Source organism: Benincasa hispida, chromosome 12 (genome assembly GCF_027475165.1).
Source record: "Benincasa hispida cultivar pf3 chromosome 12, pf3_genome.v1.1, whole genome shotgun sequence".
In the NCBI taxonomy this organism is placed as follows: domain Eukaryota; kingdom Viridiplantae; phylum Streptophyta; class Magnoliopsida; order Cucurbitales; family Cucurbitaceae; genus Benincasa; species Benincasa hispida.
Genome location: NC_143489.1, coordinates 71,103,979 through 71,120,405, shown reverse-complemented (window position 1 = coordinate 71,120,405; position 16,427 = coordinate 71,103,979). Strand labels below are relative to the sequence as shown.

General features: G+C 36.5%; 1 non-coding gene across 1 annotated transcript; it reads left to right on the top strand.

Moving 5' to 3' along the window:
- Positions 1 to 697: 697 nt before the first annotated feature.
- LOC120068714 (small nucleolar RNA R71) lies at positions 698 to 801 on the top strand. The gene has a single exon (XR_005479339.1). It is a non-coding gene; the product is annotated as a small nucleolar RNA R71 (small nucleolar RNA).
- Positions 802 to 16,427: the final 15,626 nt, after the last annotated feature.

The window sequence follows — 16,427 nt, the reverse complement described above, 5'->3', positions numbered from 1 at the left end:
TCTGATGAAAGACGTCTGGCTTTTTAGCAATGCGTTGTTCTGGGCGATATACTCCTTTAAGAGGTTTTCAAGCGGAGATGTTGAACTCGATGCATGACCTCCTCTATTAAAGGGTTGTTGGTGCGGCTGCTGCATTAGCTGGAATCCAGGCAGCGGTCCTTGCCTCTACTGCTGGTTTACTCCTGAGTGGTGTGGCTTCTATTGATTACCTGCCCAAGAGAAATTTGGATGGTTCCTCCACCCGGGATTATATGTGTGTGAGAATGGGTTATTTTTAATAAAGCATACTGATTGCAGATTTTGTGGGCAATCAGAGTAGGAATGGGGATCTCCACAGCCCACACAGCTAACCATGTGCTGTACAAATGTTTCTACCTAATTTACCTTTTGTGGGTTTGATACGTTCCCTAGTGACATATTCTGTAAAAGGTTTGTCATAGTAGCCACTTATGCAAAGAGCGTGGCTATTGCGTTAGAGTCAATAGCATTCCCATTCTGAGATCGCCTCTTCCTTTCTGCTCTTGCGTCGTAAGTTTTTTCCACCCATTCCATATTATACTTGGCTATACGGTCCAGTATTTCCTTAGCTTCATTATAATATTTATCCATGATACCACCAGCTGTAGCTACATCGGCTGCCATTTGAGACGCTCTGTTTAATTCGCCATAGAAAGTTTCCATCTGGATGGTTAATGGTAATCCATGATTGGGGCAATTCTTGATTAATCCTTTAAAATGCTCCCATGTGGCACTCAAGGTTTCAGCTTCTTCCTGTTCGAAGTTCATGATCTCTTTCCGCCTCCTTGCGTTTGTGGTGGGTGGGAAGTATTTATGCATGAATTTCTCCACTAACTTTTCCTAGGTCGTGATCTCTCCAGGCTCCAAAGAACTTACCCATTGCTTTGCATCATCACACAGAGAATATGGGAATAAAGATAGCCTAATAGCTTCTGAAGTGATTCCAGGAATCACAAACGAGTTGCACGTCTCCAAGAAACGTTTCATGTGGGCGTGAAGGTCTTCTCCCTAAGCACCCCCAAATTGTCCAGCTGTTCAGAGCATTTGTAACATCACAGATTTCATCTCAAATCTTGTCCCATCTGGCATTGGATATATGATCCCCGGTGAGAAATCATACAACCCAGGAGATGCATACTTCCGCATGGGACGCGTACTACTGTTTGCCATTATGATAGGATTTTGCGCAGCGTGGGCTAGCTGTTGAGCTAAGTTATGATTCGCTTGTTCGTCTGCCATTTGTTGTTGCCTAGTCTATTTTCTGAGTAGTTGTTTCCTTAACCTACGGCGACGATTAGATTGATTTCTTCGTCGGAAGGTCTTTTCAACTTCGGGGTCGTATACAAGTTCAGGGGTGCTTTCCCTGCTCATAAACATTTACAAGATTCGGCTTAGCTCGTAATACTCCCTTAGCTGAAGTTTTCCTCCAAAAGATACAAGCAAAATTTTTTGTTAGTTTTGTTGCTGAATCCTCGGCAACGGTGCCAAAAACTTGTTCGTTGATTTTGTGATTCGAGCTTAGGAGTGTATTGTATAAAGTAATTGGAAAAATAAGTGCAAATTTGAATGATGCATTGATGCATTTATAATGCATTAATGACCCGTTGATGCGTTAGTGATGTGCAACATGACACTCCTCTATAGACGTTCAAGTTTTCCTGACTCAGATCCAAGTATAAATCCATTTCAGGTTCTTGGTAAGTCCAGGGTCAAACTTAGGGATTCAGATTAAAGCTAACGTAGGCCTTGCATTGTAACTGTTGTAGAACTAACCTAAGTGTATGTAAAAATTAGTTATTTACACTAAGCTGCTGTGTATGTGTGCAAGAATAGACAAAAGGGTCGAGTAGAGAATGATGGGTCGTGTGAAAGTGGAGTGTAATGCATGTGATATGCATTGATCTAAGTTAGATGTACATGAACAAGAATATGATGCGAATGAGATGACTTGTTTATCTCTGTTTATGAGTTAGAATCTATTTGGCACTTCTCAATGCGAATATCATACAATACTTATCTCTAGGATGTATACGTCAAACACAAGATGCAATAAAACACAAGTGCATCTATCTCTAGATATACTAGGCGTTTGTAACTTGATGTTGGCTTACTTATTCTCTCGAATAATTTAAGCTAAAGCTGCTTTTACCAATTGATTTAGTTGGCTTAAGCGTTCGAAGTGGAATTTTTCATGAAGTTATAGATGCATCCAACATAAACAAGAAGTAAACAATGGAAAAGTATAAGAGATCAAATATGTGGATTATAAAGAAACTAGATGTTTTTACAAAACCAACACTTAATCAAACGAGGAGATGAAAACGATAAATAAGATGGAATGAAAGGAGTGAAGCCGCAGAGTACAATCTCTTGTCCTCTTTGGCTCAATTCTAGTCGTGTACAACCATTTGTGGAAGAATTAGAAGAAATGTCTCTCTCGAGCTTAGCTTCCTCCGCTCCTTGATCGGCGATGGTGGTGGTTCTCTTCCATCTTGTTCTTCTCGACACCACAGCACAGCTCTACTATCTCAGAATTACAGAATTATGTAGTGCTAAAAGATCTAAGATTCTAAACTAAGCTAAGCTCTTTCATCCGGTGGGATTTCTTCTATTTATAGGCATCGATCTTCTCCAACTTGATGATAGGCAGCATTAAATTCCATACTCTGATCAGTCGCTTGACACTCAGATGCTTTTCAGACGCCGCCCGTTATAGATGCCCATGCTTGCAAGTGGTGATTTGACACAAACAGCCTGAATCAATAAATCTTCCTTGCGTTGAATCACTCTGACGCATGCCCCATGCATTAGACTTTGCCTGCGACACTTTTCTTAATCATGCATTATACTTTTGTTGAGATCCTGCAATATCATGAGTTAGTGCCGCAGTATTTTAGCAATAAACATTCTTTTGCATGAGTTTGATAGTGTTCGAGTAATTCCATGCGTTTCTTCTAAAAATTATGAGATTTTATCATTAAAGACCCTAATTGTTCCAACTTTTGAGCCACAATAACTTGTATTTCTACAAGTTATCAATATCCTACTAACTGCAATTAAGAACTCGTTAGCGACCCAATTCCAAATGAAAGATTTGGGAGAGGCTCAGTTTGTTCTGGGTATACAGATCTTTCAGGATCATAAGAACAAAGTGCTACCGCTGTCTCAAGCATCGTACATTGACAAGATGTTACTCAGGTATTCGATGCGGAACTCCAAAAGGGGCCTACTTCCATTCAGGCATGAATGTCTAAGGAAATGTGTCCTAAGATGCCTTAAGAGGTTGAGGAGATGAGACGGATCCCATATGCATCTGCCGTTGGCAGTTTGATGTATGTGATGCTCTGTACTAGACAAGACATCTGCTATGCTGTGGGAATAGTCAGTAGGTATCAGTCTAACCCAGGCCAGGGTTACTGGACCGCAGTTAATAACCGGAGAACGAGGGACTACATGCTCGTGTATGGAACTAGGAATTTGATCCTTAATAAATACACGGATTCTGACTTTTAAATTGATAAGAACTCTTGGAAGTCCACTACAGGGTAAGTTTTTACTCTTAATGGAAGAGAAGTAGTGTGGCGAAGCACTAAGTAGGGGTGCATCGCAGACTGCACAATGAAGACCGAGTACGTAGTGGCTTGTGAAGCTGCTAAGGAGGTCGTTTGGATAAAGAAGTTCCTAACAGAGCTGTAAGTTGTTCTAGACATGTCTAGGCTCATCGCTCTCTATTATGACAATAGTGGTTCTATAGCGAACTCCAAGGAGCCCAGGAGTTACAGAAGTATCATCTCATCTGCGAGATAGTGCATCGAGGGGACGTGATAGTCATGAAGATTGCTTCGGAGCACAACGTTACTGACTTGTTTACGAAGGCTCTCACGGTTAGAGTGTTTAAGGGTCACCTTCAGAGCATGGGTCTAAGGGACCGCCTGCAGCTGGACTAAGTCAAGTTGGAGATATTTATTGTATTGGGCCTTAGTGCCCTATTTTATTGTTTTGTACTAGTTGTATGTACACCCTACTCGCTTTAGGACAAGTGGGAGATTATTGGGGATGATGCCCAAAACTCTCGTGTCCTATAGTTTGTAAACACAGTTTTGAACAAACGCTTGTGGTGTATAATATATGATATTTTCTTCACTTATTGTCTATGAACATTGGATGTTTTATTTGCTTTACCACAAACCAATGAACTAAAATCCATCGCTTGTAACTTAAGCATGTATGTGGAGACATACAGGTGGATCATGTCTTAAGTGATAACCAAAAAGGTCTGTAGTATATGGATATAGGAGGGAAACCTTATCCTGGTAACGCTGCTGATATGGCCTGCTTTGTAGAATAGTTACAAATGTTGTGACTTGTTACAGATGGTCTGATCCCGATCATTCATCTAAGGACATGCGAGCAGGGGCGTTCTATATAAAGATTTTGTATAAGACCTGACCACGAAATGTTAACGTCTCATTATATAATGCCATTCATGACAGAGACTTCACTTCACTAGGGTGACCATAGGTAACATGACCTCAATCCTTAGTGAGTTGGGAACTCCTGCCTTTGAGAGCGGTCTTTTAATTTGCATGGGTGCCAGTGGCCAGATCGCCAACTCAAACCTACCACTTTGGGGATTCAACTGATTTGGGAGTTGGGAACTCAGCTACACAAGATGGAATTTACTCCTTCCCTGAAGCAGGGGCAAGTAGATAGATTCCTCCCTTAAGGGTTGATCTCGGGGCTTGAACGATGTGGCATCACACATCTTCTCATGGCCCGAGAGGTTTCCACACATAGTAGGTCTATGTTATATTGTTCATTAAAGGGATCAATAGTACTTAAGAAGTTAGATGTAACTACAAGGACAAAATGGTAAATTAGTACAACTGTACTTACGAGCATCTATGAAGGATTATCGTACTATTGATTGGTTATACTGATGGACAAAGAAATATATATGTGGTAAGAAGAGTTCAACTGTCAGTCTTTAGTGGAATGCTTGGCAATTAACGGATGGTGGATCTCGTGGCTAAAGAGTTTAGTCAGCTATTCACGTACCGTTGGAGCTTCGAACCATAGGTACATAAGGTCCCCTTGGTAGCTCAATGGATTCAAGTTGAGAATAAGTTTTTGGGTCAGTTTGAAGTGTTCAAATTGACAAGAGGGAGTTCGATTATATATGATATGATTGAACTGGTTAATTATATATGGTATGATTAATATTATGTATGAGATACATTATTTAGAGGAAAATGATATAAATCGATTTATATCTAGTGGAAGAGAAAAGAATATGGTTTATATAATATATTAAACCGCAGGTTAGTGAATATAATATGATTATATTTATTATTTTTAATTGGACAATTATAGGATAATTGTGCTGCCATTTTCTTCGTAACCGTCTGATAGTGGGAGGTTTCATTCAGTTTTCATAACTGAAGAATAAAATGAAAATCGTTTTCATTTTTCAAGATATCAGAGAATTCACTCACGAGTTGTATACTGCTATTGGATAACAAACTGAGAGCCTACACGATAACTCAAAGTTTCTACACGATCGTATACACGTGCGCATCTTTCTAAACGATCGCATAGGTTTTTGCTAAACGATCGTCTAGCTCTTTCATAAATGATCACGCGCCCGAGCTTTTACTAAATGATCGTCTATACGATCGTAGCCTTTTTACTAAACGATTGTGTACCGCTTTCTAAACGATCAAGCATCGTGTATACGATAGACATCAGCTTTCTCCCACTTGTTTGGTCGTGGTATACGATCTTCCTTTTCTCCTTACCTCTACCAAATCCAACAGAGCCCACACCTCCTGGATTCTCACACCGAGAATACTGAGGGTTCTAAGTGGTGGTGTCATCCCTATTGTTGTATTCGTGTGTAGGCCGTTTGTGGGTAGACGACCAGTGATTTCGTGAACAATTGCTTGGACGTTCCAGCGAGAGCGAGAGGAGCAGTCCTATTCGAGAGCGAGATTTTGGTGAAAAAGAGTTCTTCAACTGGTACGTATTTCGTTCTCTTGTTATTTAGTTGTTCAAAGCATGCCTGTAATTAGTTATATAAATGCATATCTATTCTGTTAGATTGTGAATGCATTAATTCTGTCACAATGAGTTTGGAACGATCCACTTCCGCTCAGAGGTACTCTTATATAAGAGTTCCTTCAGTTACAATTTGTTGTAAAGTGGCACAAACGAAGTAATCCTGATTCGTTCATGTATTGACATGAGGAGCAGAGGCGTCCTATACAATGAGTTTGCATAAGATTAAACCAAGAATTAAATCACTCTTATTTTATAATGTTGTTTGCTGTTTAAGACTGATTATTTAAAAGCGATGACCTAGGTAACTTGACCTTAATCCTGAGCTAACTATGAACTCCTGTTTATTTGGGATTATCTTTAGATTTTCATGAGGGTTGGCTCAACAGCACCGGCTTAATAAGCCTTCCATTTCAGGGGTAAGATCAGGTAGATAGCTAGGGATATAAAGTGCAAGACAGAATTCGCTCCTACCCGCTTTTAGGGATAGTAGAGAGATTGTTCCCTCAAGTGCTCACTCTGGGTCTTGCACAAGGGCCCCACCCTCTCATTGGACTTGAGAGACTCGGTTTAGTGATTGGATCACAAACAAATTGTTCATTAAAGTATCAGTGGGACTTAAGGGACAAGATGTAATCTCGAGGGTTAAACAACTTTTGACCCAGTCGTTATTACGAACAACCTGTGAAGGGTTAACTTACTAATCATGATTATATCGAGTGAACATAATATATCTACAGTGAAGGGAACTACTGGGCTTTAGTGGAGTGACTCGATAGTTAACGAATGGTGGTTAATTAGGTTAAAGAGTTTAGTCGGTTAATCGCAGATCGTTGTAGCCCAGGATCTATAGGTCCATGAGGTTCCCTTACTTGCTCATATCAGACTAAACCTTAAAACAGTGTGACGAACGAATTTGAAGTGTTCAAATTCAATTTTTGGAGCAAAACGTTAAATATATATGATATATTTAACTTAATGTTTAATTGTGAATTAAACTTAAAGAGAGAGAAAATAGGAGATATTCAGATCATATTTAAATACCAAGATTATGAATAGGGATTCATATAAATTGGGATTAGTGTTGGATTTTATATTAAATTAATTAAATTATTTAATTAATTATTTAAAATTAATTTAATTTTAAAATTGATTATTAGAATTAATTTTGAAATTAAATGGAATTGGTCAAAATTGTATTAAAAGTCAAATTGTTGACTACGTCAAAAATGCAATGGAAGTAAAATTGTTGATTTTTTACTTTGAGAGTCAAAATTTTGACCAAGTTAGTAGAAAGATTCAACATTTGTGAGTGAGAAATTCTAACTATTGAATTGCTAAATGTTGTCTTCATTTCAAGACACTTGACCCACTTAATCCCACTTTGAGTTAGTGGTTTTTTTAGAGTCAAATTCTCATCAAACTCAAAATTACATGTCATGCATGAAATGGCCTATAAGTGGAAGAGTTCTATGATATTTGGTTCTTCTTGGCAAAGTGGAGATTTATGAGATTTTTGAGAAAAATCTTAGGCCTAAATCTCTCTCAAATCTTAACCTATTCATCTCCAAATTAGTCACTCATCGGATCCCACCATCCCGTTCTAAGTCCGGAGAATAGTCAGAAAGACTCTCATAGTGGTCTACGAACCGTTCATGAGGAGATTGGAGCTTTTAGAGAAGATTAAAAGTCTACAAAGATTGTATTATTTTCTCCCTTTGACTTTTTTTTTTTTTTTGCATGCTTATTGTTTAAATTAACCTAATTAGAGTACTTTAGATCCTTTATTTCTTCTGCTGTGCATTTGTTCATTCCATCATTATATTGTCTTCTTATATATATAATTGTTGTTTTGTTTACTGTAAAATTAATTTTCTGTAAAATATTGAAAATTGGGACGATACGCTTTCGCTGCGGACCCTTCGAAGAGATCCTTCAATTGGTATTAGAGTGGCGTCGATGGCGCAATTTTTTTCCAAAATTTTGGAACATTTTTTTTTTAGTTTTTTATGGGATCTAAATTTCTTCATGTGATGAGTGTTCTTGATGGATTTTTTAAATTATTGGATATTTTTTTGGGATTGGCATTGTTTACTTTATTGCTTTGTTTTACTTTTTTGTATGTAAAGGCCCATGTTTTGGGCCATTAATTTGCAATAGAGTTTATAATTCAAAGTCCTTGAGTTGTCTGTGGCCTTTTCTGTGCGATTTTGGAGAATACGAGATGAAAAACGATGAAATTTTGAAAAAGATCGAATATGTACAGTAGGCGACTATACAGTAGCATCGCGACGTTGTGCCCTAGCGTCACGACAGTACAAGCGGTGGATAGAGTTTTTTCTTTGTAGCATCGCGATGCTACGTGTGATGGACGGAGTTTTTTCACCGTAGCATCGTGACGCTCTGAGAAACTAGAGAAGCGCAGGTTCACATGCAGTTCGGTTCGATTTGAAGCTAGTTTAGGTCTAGTTTGCTTGGTTCGAGTGGTTTAAGGATGGTTCGATGGCTAGTTGGTCTGGTTCGAGCTGTTCAAGGCTCGGTTCGCTTTTTTTGAACTGGCTGATAATTATTCTTGTAATAGTTAGTAGTTTTGGTTAACTAAATTAATATAGGTGTTACATTAATTTAATTAATTATTTATTGTCCAATCTTGATCCAATAATTTTTGTTATTAATTATGCATGTGATGTATGATTTAATTTTATTATTATATGTCATATTGTATGTTATATAGTATTAAATCCCACCATAAGTTATGCATTTATTTCATACATCATTTATATTATAAGTGTTATAATATATGTAAATGCATGATTTATTTAATATAGCATGCTCAAGCATTGTTCGGCTCGGGAACCGATGTCGTTAATTCGACTCCAAACCGAAACAAGAGAAAATTTGTATTTACAGAATTACTCCTATCACTACTGAAATGTAGTAATAGTGGTAAGTCGATCCGTAGGGAAGCGTGATTTGATTCGTTAAGTTAATTTTCTAACTAGAGCGGTAAATGAGGGGATTTTGTGTGGAAGAGAAATATGCATGAAATTAAAAATAAAAAGGTAAATGTAATCTAGAATAGGAGTCTATCTAATTTCTAGAGCAAGAGAGAGTTTCCTGTGCAATTTCTTTCATTAGGCATCAATTAATTACACTGAATCTGTCAACCCCTCAACCTATTAGAAAATCTAATAGTCCAATTAGCCAAATTCAATATTAAACTAAATTAGCCCTAATTCAATTTACAACTCTTCCTTCTTAGCGACATAAAAGTTAAAATTGAATTGCATTATGAAATGGTTCAATTGTTAAGACATATTACAAGCCGGAAAAGCCATATCTTATAGCATGATTTATTTGAAAAAGATTATATTAGGACATACATGCATTTGGTCAGAAAAAGTCTAGACTTTACACATGTGATCCTAATATCGCAACTAAATCAATCAATATATGTATAGGCTATGACGATTTTGCAAACAAGAATTTCAATAAACTAATTTGTCAGATCAATTTATTAAAATTCCATTAAGATTCAATCAAATCATCCCAAAGAGTTCACAACAATTCAGTTAAATTAATTTGAAAACCTTCAAGAAATTAAACATAGGGCTCTTGCTCAAAAGAAATTAGATAGGAGTTACATCTTAATTCATAGACAAATCTGAGATACACATCCAATCCGTTGATTACAACCCAAAACAAAAAGAAAAACTAACCTAAAAACACTAAATTCTGATGGGAAAGGAAGAATAATGAAGGTTAACTTTGGCCTCCATCAGTTCGGCCTCCAAAATTCAACATATTTTGACTTAAAGACGAAGGGAGGTATTTATAGAAATCATTGCAGCATTAGCATTGCAACGCTCAATAGAAAGGCCACGAATGTTAGAGAAAATGTTGCAACGCTGAGCATTCTGTCAAAAACTCGATACTCGATGCATGATGATCCTTTACTCAATACTCGACACTCAATTACTCGATGAAAATTTACTTGATGATACTTGATGGCCTTTTACTCAATGGTATTCGATGGCAATTTGGTAATTTCAACTCCTTTGAAGTCCGGATGCTCAAATCCACTCCAAATTGCTTCAAATTAACCCCGATCGGCTCCAAATCGCCAGTTCTACCTCTTGGTTGCTCGATACCTACAAAATAGGAAATTAAACACATCAATCCAATAACGATTCCAAATTAAGCTAGGAATAATAGCTCTTCTCGGGAGCTCATGCATCATATAGTATAAATGTTATAATATATGCATGCAGGTATTAATAGCATATCCATACATCATTTATATTATGGTTCAATGTATGTATGGATGTATGTTATTGTATGTTTCATTACTTTATTATATAAATGTTATATACATTGGTAATAAAATGAAAATGCATGAAGCATGACACTACCTTAGATAATTTATAATTGTTATATTTTACTAAGGTATGTCAAAACATGCAATGTAATGTTTTAATTTGTTCCATTTGTTTATAATTGTTATAATAAAATGAAATTAGAAATTAAAATCTATAATTAAGAGTTGCATACAAACCTTAGGTTATAATCATCTTTTAAAATTGTTTTAAAACATGATTCACATAGACCTATGATCACTTTTCTAATAAGATTTGAAATTTTAAGTTTAATCTTCTAATCGATTTAATAGGATTAAATTGATGTTAATTAAAAGATTAAATATTGTAACAAATGTATCTATAAGTGACCTTTTTTTTAAGGCTATCTCTGTCTAGGTTGGGGTATTTAAGTTGATGGAAACGTAACACCTCTACCTGGGAACTTACTTGAAAAGGTGAATTAGATAGATTTGTTACAAGCATACAAGTTTGATTAAAGTTTATTAAAGCATTTAATAGACCTTAATCAAAATTGTTTAACTATCCAAAGACAAATGTTTTTTTTTTTTGGGGAAAATTAAACAATCACTTAGTTAAAATCAGTAGCTAGATTTTCCTAAGTTAATTAACCCTAGGTAAACGCTCAGTAGAAGGAAAATGGGGTATATGATACTTCATTTCATCCTTTTCACGTTTCTCCTTAAAGTTCACATTGTGAGAACTATACTCGGTCTCGAGGCACCATGGGTGTCCCCTTACGGGTGGCATTTGTATAGATAAATATCAAGGTGAATGGAGAGAGTGTTTATAGTAAGTGGGAGCAGGATGTGAGACAACACATCCCTCGGTCTCTCTCATTAGTTTGAAGTAAAGCCTCATGCATGGCCTTGTGGCACTGTGGGTGTCCCCCTAAAAGATGCAGTTTTGCATGATGCTTTATTCAACCTCCAGAAATGGATAAGGTTGCTTTAGTTTCATGTCCCAATCGGTTTTTCTCTATGATTGGCTCATTGGGTCGGAACTCTAAGACCTAAAATGGAGGGTTACACTTACAAGAATTGTTAAGCGAGTTTAACAAATTCTGGACCGAACAATGGTAACTAATAGTGATAGTAACAAAGAGCTGTTCTGTCTATTAGTTGAGAATGTCTCATTTCAGTGAAGAGGTACTTGATTACCCTACGGTGACTTTTGTCCTGCCTCACCGAAACATCATTGCAAAATAGATGTCACGTAGGGTACATTAGACTATTTTGCTAAAATTGATTGGTTGTCTTGTTGGTTTAATGCAAATAGACTAATAATAAATAATTTGTATGGTTTCAACAATCTTTTATTAATATGACGTCCACTACCTTAAATCTACTCGCTACTGACAAACTAACAGCTGAAAATTACACTTCATGGAAAAACACTATCAACACAATACTTATCATCGATGACCTTTGTTTTTTTTCCTTATGGAGGACTATCCTCCCATTCCAGATCTTAGTGTTGCTCGAAATGTTCAAGAAGCATATGGGCGTTGGACATGAGCAAACGAGAAGGGCCGAGCGTACAGCTTGGTGAGCCTTTCCGAAGTCTTGGCCAAGAAGCATGAGCCCATGCTCACAGCTCGTGAGATCATGGAGTCCTTGAAGGGAATGTTCAGACAACCGTTTGCACAACTCAGGTATGACACTCTCAAACACATCTTCAATGCCCGTATACAAGAAGGGACATCTGTTCGAGAACACGTTCTCAACATGATAGTGCACTTCAACGTGGCATAAATGAATGGGTCTGTCATTGATGAAGTCACCAAGTTAGCTTCATTTTGGAATCTTTACCTAAAAGTTTCCTACATTTCCGAGCAACGTTGTTTTGAATAGGATTGACTATAACTTAACCGCCTTGCTCAACGAGCTACAGACCTTCCAATCCTTGATGAAAAGCAAGGAATGGAAGGGTGAGGAAAATGTTGCTTCAGCTCTAAGAAGTTCCATAGAGGTTCGACCTCTGGGATAAAGTCTGTACCTTCTTCCTCCGACACCAAAAAGTGGAAGAAGAATGAAGGTAGAAAGGGGAAAACTAACCTACCAGCTATTGCCCAGAGGGCATAAAAGCCAAGGTTGCAAAGGGAATCTGTTTCCATTGCAACTAGAAGGGACATTGGAAGAGGAACTATGTCAAGTACTTGGAAAAAAAGAAGAAGGCCAAGCAAGGTAATTTTGATTTACTTGTTTTGGAAACCTATTTAGTGGAGAATGATGATTATGCCTAGATTATAGATTTTGGCGCCACTAACCAGGTTTGTTCTTCATTTCAGGGAATTAGTTCCTGGCAGTAACTAGAAGTTGGTGAGATGATGATGCGGGTTGGAACTTGGCACGTCGCCTCGACTGTGCCAGTGGGAGGCCTCCAGTTAGCTTTACAAAATGATATATTTTACTAGAAAATGTATATGTAGTTCCTTGTTTGATGAGGAACTTAATTTCTGTAAAATGTTTACTTGAACAATCTTATTGTATCAACTTCCTTGTAAATAAAGTGTTTTATTTTAAAAATGGTATTGATATTTGTTCTACTAAACTGGAAAACAACCTTAATATGCTAAGACCATTAGCAACTATGGCATTCCATAATACTGAAATGTTTAAAATTGCGATAACTCAACATAGAAGACTTAAAATTTCTCTTAAAGAAAATGTCCAACTTTGGCACCTAAGATTAGTCACATCAATCTCAGTGGGATTAAGAGATTGGTAAAGAATGGACTTCTAAGCGAGTTAAAAAAAATCTTTACTTGTGTGCGAGTCATGCCTTGAAGGCAAAATGACTAAAAGACCTTTTACTGGAAAAGGTCACAGGGCCAAGGAACCTCTAGAACTTGTACATTCAGACCTTTGTGATTCGATGAATGTCAATACAAAGGGAGGTTTTGAATATTTCATCATCTTTACTGATGATTATTCAAGATATGGGTATGTTTATTTAATGCAACACAAGTCTGAATCTTTTGAAAAGTTCAAAGTGAAGAATCCTAGATGAGGAGATCCTTGAGCGGCAGTGGATTGTCCCAAATCCCCATTTTTACATAAGTCATAATTTTATAGAGATAAAAAAAAATTATGCATTTAACAACAAATAATTACAACATGCTAATAACGAAATTGTAGAAAATTAAAATGGGTTAGAAAACCCTAAATTTTTTAAGAATGTTTTCTTCAATTGGAAAAACCCTCGATCTCCAAATTAGATAGCACCACGATGGAAACCTCAGTATTCTCAGGAAAAGAGCCCAAGAAATGTGGGCTCTGGCTATTTTGGAATTTTTGTGAGGGAAGGGAATTGATTGAGAGAAAAAAGGAAGGAACAACAATTTTCTTTGGGAAAACCCAAACTCCTCTGTGAGCTTTTCCAGGAAGAAGAAAAAAAACCCTGTAGCAACCGTTCCTACTTAAGTAGTGTGGAGAGAAAAGAGGGGTGAGTGACTTACAACTTCCTCTAATTAATTAAATAATTAAATAGAAAACAATAGTTTATTTATTTAATAAATAATTTAACATATATCAATATGATAACTATACATTATATCAAATATAACATATAACTTATAGTTTTAATATTGTATCATATACAATATAACCTATAATTTATTTTCTCTCACTAATGGCTTTTAATATAAATCATATTTGTATTAAATTCAACTATATGAATCCAATTCATATAATTAATAGTTTAATCATATTCAAATATTTATTTTCTCTCATAAATACTTAATATTATAATGTATTAAATACATTCTAGTAATTATATCATATATAATTAAAATTAAATTTATTATATCATATATAATTAATTCCCTCAATTGATTTGAACAATTCAAATTAATCCAAAAACCGATTCTCGTTAAATCTCGATGAGCTACCGAGGAGACATCATGAATCTGTAGCTTGAAGCTCCAACAGTACATGAATAATTAATTAAACTCTTTAATTAAATTATTCATCATCCGTTAACTGTCGGGCACTCCACTAAAGACTGACAATTGCACTTTTCGCACTACAGATATATTTTTGTGTCTATTGGATAAACGAATCAACAGTACGATGACCCTCTACAAATTACTCATAAGTACATCTGACCCAAAATTACCGTTTTGCCCCTGTAGTTAGATCTAACCCCTTAAGTACCACTAATCCCTCTAATAAACAATAAAACAGTCTCACTATGACCAAAACCCCTCTAGGGCCAAGAGAGAGTGTATCACCACTTGTTCAAGCCCCAGAATCACCTTGTAAAGGAGCAATTTATCTACTTGCCCTGACATTGGGGAAGGAGTGAATTCCTTCTTGTGTAGTTGTGTTCTCAACTCCCCAATCAGACGAATCCTCAAAATGGTAGGCTTATTGAGTCGGAAATCTGGACACTCTCACCCATACAAATTAAAAGACCGCCTTCATGGGCAGGAGTTTACAACTCATTCAGGATTCAGGTCATGTTAGCTAAGGTCATCCTAGTGAAATGTAAGTCTCTATTATGAATGGTGTTATATAATGAGACTAAACATTTCATGGTTTGGTCTTATATAAACTCCTTTGTATAGAATATCCTCACTTACATGTCTCCACATGAATAATCAGGATCAGATCATTTGTGATACTTTACAACAATTGTAACATCTACAAAGCGGGTCATACTCACCAGGATAAAGTATCTAGCATTATCCATCTACTACAAGCCATTTAGTTTATCCATTAAACATGATCCACCTATGTCTCTATATACATGTTTAAGCTACAAGATAACCTTGGATACTAGTTTATTGGTTTGTAGTTAATGCAACTAATTTTGAAATAAAACATCACATGTTTTATTACATAAATAAAATTCTTGTACATTACAATTACAAACTATATGACCCTACGAGATTTATGGCATCAACCCCAACACAAAGAATTCAAGGTTGAAGTTGAAGATGCATTAAATAGAACAATTAAGACATTTCGACCTGATCGAGGTGGAGAGTTTATGGATCTGACATTCCAAAACTATTTAATAGAACATGGAATTGTATCCCAACTTTCAACACCTGGTACTCCTTAGTAGAATGGTATATCAGAAAGGAGAAATCGAACCCTGTTGGACATGATTTGGTTTATGATGAGTTATGCTTCCTTACCTGATTTGTTTTAGGGTTTTGCATTATAAATTGCACTGTACATTTTTTTAACTGTGTTCCATCCAAAAGTGTTACCATAACACCTTTGGAATTATGGAATGCTTGTAAAACTAGTTTATGTCATTTCAGAATCTGGGGTTGCCCAACACATATGCATGAGACAAATCCTAAGAAACTGGAATCTCGTTCAAATTTGTGCCTATTTGTAGGCTATCCCAAAGGAACTGATGAAAAGTAAAGAGAAGACAAAATGACACACACTTGTTACGTGGTAAACCCTAGTATAGGGAGAAAAAACCACGATGCAAAGAACTTTTATTATAATAATGTGATACAAAGTAATGTCTAGAGGCTATAGTTTAAATAGAAAAAGATGAAACCCTAGGGTACATATGAAAAGACAAAAATGCCCCTAGGGCAAATATTCTATTTTTCAATACTCTCCCTCAAGTTGGAGCATAGATACCAACGATACCCAACTTACCAATTGAAGGAATCAGACGCAAGATTTCCATGAGCAGCGGAACAAGACTATTCCAAATTACAATTAGGAATCAACATATATTTACAGTCGACTTCAAAACAAACGATTATATGATTCATACAGAAATTACAGCATGTAAAGAACAAATGCATAAAGAGACAAACTCTACGCACATCGGCAGAAACGTCTCCATGCTCCAATGTGCACTTTGATCGAACAACAGCGACTACGAACACTCGATCTACATGACCGCAACACTGCACGAACACAGCACGAATACTTCGCGTTCGTCCTCAACGATCCCCTCCACAACACGAACGGCCTCTAGAAAACCTCGACGATGTCG